The sequence below is a fragment of the Lycium barbarum genome, chromosome 1 (genome assembly GCF_019175385.1).
Source record: "Lycium barbarum isolate Lr01 chromosome 1, ASM1917538v2, whole genome shotgun sequence".
In the NCBI taxonomy this organism is placed as follows: Eukaryota; Viridiplantae; Streptophyta; class Magnoliopsida; order Solanales; family Solanaceae; genus Lycium; species Lycium barbarum.
In genome coordinates, this window is record NC_083337.1 from 13,716,131 (window position 1) to 13,721,640 (window position 5,510).

Below are 5,510 nucleotides of genomic sequence, written 5' to 3' on the forward strand. Positions count from 1 at the left end.
GTTTGCATATCTTTATTTTGCCTACGGTTCACATACAACTTTCTTTGTCTATCGTGGTAGTTCAATTGTTTGCATACATTTTCCTTGTCTATTTTTTTTACCTCCTTCTCACTCGATCATATCCCTTTGAGTTTTTTTTCCCGCAATTTGCACATCGATTATAGTTTATCGTATTCAATATTGGAATTTATTTTGTTTTCTGCAGATTGTCGACATTATAATATATAGGATGTTTTGAATTTGTTTGGCATAAGTCCTTTAATTTTATTCTTTATTCTCCATGATTGCTTTAATCGAGTTTTCTTTATAATCTTATTTTTCTTTTCTTTTGCATGATACACCGGAGTCGAAGAGTCTTACTTTAAGACTCGACGGCACCCCGCGAAGGCTTGAAATATGCATCCACTGTACCGTTCATGTCTCTCATCCTTTTCGAAACTTATCCAAACAGAAGGAAGCGAAGAATGAAAGGAAATGACAAGCGATCAAATGTTTCTTCCATTTGATTACTATACTCGATACTGTTTATTTTTCCTCTTCAAAGATTATCGTAGATATTTGTTGCTTTTGTTTGTTTCTGTGATCTAGCCGAATTTGAGGCATTAGAAATTAAACGAAATCAGTTTAGATATCTAGAGAACACTTAGTATTGATCAAGTTATTTGGCATATAGAACCATCACTCCTAGATAATAGTTATTCATTTTTATCACATCAAACATAGTATCTAGCTGTAAGAACTTTGAATCTATGATTAAATTAGAGTAAGAATTTACATAGCTTCATTTCTATTGTCCTAAATTTCGAAAGATCTTAGGAATATACATTGTCAAGTTTCTAAAGAGATTAAAAAGGAATTCGAAGTTAAGGAAAACTCAACCTCGGTTAGGACGTTTTTTAACGTTTGGTTATTATTTGTGAGAAATTAGAGGGTTATCATATCAAATGAAGAAAGAAGTTTTGTCCATAAAGAGCTAAAACACCACAATACATTTTAGTCCTTGCCTTTCACTTTAAACACCAATTCCCACTTTTCTTAGTTTAAATCAACTACCTTATAGGATAATACTTACATTTTACACTTAGTCTAATTAGATATAAGTCCGGTCGATTAACCATTATTAATGGAATTTAAAGGATGCCTAATACATTCCCTTTAAATTAGTTGGACCCGTACCTAGAATCATTTGGTTTCGTAGACTTTAAAATAAAAACAACTTTAGATAATTACTTTAAATAACCTTAGGTGCCCTAATTCACCATAAATAATTAGGTGACGACTCCTAACTTTAATTAACCCCGGAATTATCGGGATGTTGTAAACTATTTTGACTCCGGTTAAAATAGGGTATAACAGCAGCAAAGTGATTTCAAATATGCAGCAAATTGGTTTAAATATGCCCTTAGTTTGGTTCAACATACAACTATAACATCACACAGGAAATAGCCATTTCAAGGCTTCAAACATAATGAACCATTTCTGCCTCAAGTGAAGTATCTGTACCTCATCTATTATCTCAAAAAGCCATCAGTCATTAAACCCAAATGACAACCAGACATCAGCTAAGCAACAACAAGATTAAAGCTCAAAAAAAAAAAAAAAAAACACCAACATTGGCAATAGTTGCCTTCTTTATAATGTAGCAAAGGTTCTCAACCAAGTGTAGCATCCAAGTTCAGTAGCAGCTCAAAGAATGCAAAAAGTATCTTATTATAATGGATCAGTTGTCCCTTGAGTTTATTAACTCAAGTATACAACACATTTCATCAGGACATCAGCCAGCTCAAGGATATTTTGGGATTTGAAAGTCCCCAAATCATGCAAAGAAAAGAGGGGAAAAGGAATGAGTATCCAATAATGAATAGTTTCAGCAAAGTGATAGAAAAATAGATTTTAAGGCATAATGTTAAATATCATGAACAAACAGACACTCCAAATAGCTTAATGACATAGACATACAGCAAGGCATCAAACTTAAAGATCCAACCAGCAAGGGGGTTACTAACGTCCTATTTCCAATGCCGCACAAGATCAAAATGTTTTTAGAACCTTAGGCATAGCAGGCTATTGGAGAAGGCTAACCCAATCCCTTTGTTTACCTTGTCTTTCTGCCATCAGCAATATAAGAAAAAAAAACATTCATGCAGTAAACTTATTAAAACAGTTCTGGATCAACACTTGAAGTTAATAGGATTCAGAGCCCATATAGCATACAATCTTTAATGGCAAGCTTCAATCAAAGTATATATCCAGTACTATAAATCCCAAAGACTCAAGACTGTAACAACAAATTCCTCTTGCCCTAAAACAAACTTAATTTCAAAGCACACTCAATTAGCACCAAAAGGTAGCATCTATTTCTCTTTTCAAACAACAACTTAATCCCAAACATGGCAGCAACCCATATAGATGTTAATCTATCCCTTAGTGTCAAACAACAGAGCTTCAAACAACAGGCTCAGTTATTTTGAAGGAGGACGAGGGACAGAAACAAGAACTACTTCATGATAGACCAGTAGTAACATCATCCAACATAAGGGAAGGGAAATCACAACACCATCATGAAGCTTTTCAACCACATATTAAAGATGTATACATAAGATTCGATTCTCATTGCTTATCCTATGTATTTTAATTAAAGAGAGATAGTTAAGAATACTTAAACATTTTGAATAAAAATGATCCTTCAGCCAAACCTCCACAGATTATTTTATCAAACTAGTATGCTAACACAAATCATTTTGCAGCATATGAGTACAAACAGACAAGTTCGGACCAAGTTTATTCACAAGTTCCAACAAAAAAGAATGTCCCATTCTTCAACCTGAAATCGGCATTTTAAGGGGAAGATACAAGAAGCAGTTATGCCAAACTAGGTACCTTAGATCAATCAGATATTTAACCAAAGCAACATAGGGACATCATGTTAAACACATAATTAACTAAGGCAGCATTAAAGACCCAATTTATTAAAGCAGGATCATGGACTAATTAACATATTTAAAGCAAGGTATTGAACTATACATATACTAATCACTTGATTAACAAGTTCATAATTTGACAAACACACTGATCATAGCATAAATTAAGGACCCATAACATATGCTAAACCACATAATCAAACTAGCAGGATCACAAACTAACCAATATAAACTAATCAACAAGAACATAAGATAATCACATGCTATCATTACTAAAATAGGGTTAAACACATAACTCACAGGAATAATACCAAACAAATGCAAAAAATTAGAAAAAAAGAAAGAAAATTACCTTTTGTGAGTGCAGTGATTGGGCGACAAGAGTTTAACGGTTACCTTTCACCCAAATCGATTTCTGATGAACAGAAATGACTTCCAAAAATGAAAGTATGAGTTCGAACTTCCTCGAAACTCAAGGCTTTTGCCGAGCTTCTAAGCGTTCAAGCTCTTGGGGTTTGTAAAAAAAAAACCATTGTGGCTATGTTAACCCAACTGTTAGGTGTCTAAAACCCTATTGGCAATGAGGAGAGTGGTTTCTATTTATGAAGGACCAATTCTAGGGTTTAAAGAATTGAAATCGATGTGGGACTTCCCCTACCTTTTAATTTTGTTTGCAATTTGAATTCCAAACTTCAACAATGGTAAATTAGTATGGAAAGAAAAGGAGAATCATAAGAAATTGAATTCAAGTCAAAAGTTACGTTTTTCTCTAAAGAAGAAGATCAATTTCATTGAATTCTTTGCCCAAAATGTCGAAAAAAGGTCTGGGAATAAAAATAAAGTGTCTCAAGCTTTGCCAAAAATGATGAATATAGCTGGTATTGAAGCTTGTTAAAGACCTTAGGGTTTGTTTGATTTGAGTTCTATTTTAGGGAAAAATTAAAATGTGAAAGAGCTCTTGGGTGTTTATAACAAAAGTCAGTTGGGTTAAGGGGATTAGGCGTTAGGCCGGAGGTTAAGTTTTTTGGGCTTGAAAATGATTTAAAAGGCTAATCTTTTAGTGTCTCTTCCATTAAAAGGCTAGCCATATTGTAACGACCCTTCCGGTCGTCATGGGAAATGTAGGATCTCCCCACAAAATGTAACCTTTCCAAGGGTATAATGAGCCAGTAGGAACTAAATCATGTGAGCTTATGAGCTAAAATTTGACTTATTTGTGGTTGTTGCTTGATTGTCTTGAGTCCGTCGGAGGGTGACGTAGAAAATTAGAACTACGTTGGGAATTCCCAGGCCACGGGTGGATTCGTAGAGTGTCTTTATGTATATGTACATATTTGTTTTGTGTTTTTGTGGCCTCGGATGAATTGTTGGGTGATAGGGGGAAAAACTAGTCAAAACGTCGAGCTCGCGGCCCAAAAAGGACCGCTGTGGCGGTGGGAGTACCGCTGCCGCGGTACCACTATAGCAGCGCCTTGACCGCTGCCAGCGGCCGTCCATGTTCTCGGTGGCCGCTGTGGCGAGCGGTGGACAGACCGCCATAGCAGTCAAAGTGAATTCTCGTTGGTCCGCTGTAGCAGTCACTTGATCGCTATAGCGGGGCCGCTGCAACGGCGTGATGGTCGTTGTTGCGATCGATGGAAAACAGTAGCCTAAATTTTTTATACTTAGTCTCATATTCTCTATTCACAAAACACCAACACACTTCCCAACAAGCACCTAGGGTGCAATTCCAAGCCAGGGCAAGAAACTCTTGAGAGGTAAGTTCCATCAATTCCTTTCTATCATTCCATTCTCCTTCATGAGGTGAAATTGAAATAGAAACCCTAGAATACAAATAAACTTTCTTATTTGATGGGTTATGGTTATTATCACTTAGTTATCATCTAAAGTCTGGGGTTAGTTTATCTTAATCATGAATTGAACACTTAGAGTCATAAACTAAGTGAATGGAGACCTAAATTTCTATAAATGATTTCTTGACCATAAAAACTGCTTGTAGTGGGAATGTTGATAGAATATTGTTATGAATTGATGATTAATGATTACTATAGCTTTGATAGGTTGCTTAAAACCTAGAAAATCATCCAACCCTTGCAATGGGGAAAAAAGGAATGGTATTCTTGAATTGGTGCTTGTGATTTGAGTAACTGTGACTCATTGAACCTTTTATTTCTAAACTTTTAGCGTTCTGAGGCTTTAAGGAAAGGGAAAGCTATAGCAGAGTGACTTGCATTGTCCCAACTCTACATTGAGGTAGGTTACAGTCTACTTGAGTTAGACTTTAGTTAGTTGATTGTATGTTTGTAAATTCTTTAGGAGAAAGCATGTCTAGTTTTCGTGCATGATATTGTGTGGCTAAACTCCTGTGTGATTATGATTGACTGATTGTGTAGGCTTCGTGGCACAATTCCTGTGTGTAAATCCGCAGTGGATGTATTGTGATGAGAAGCTAATATAATCTTCTCGAGGGTATTTGTTATATCCCGTATTTTGCGTATTCGGATAATTCGAGATAATTGCGAGAAGTTAAGGGCAAGGCTATATTTTGACCTTGTTTAGCACACAAGTTGTTCACGAAAATTTTAATGT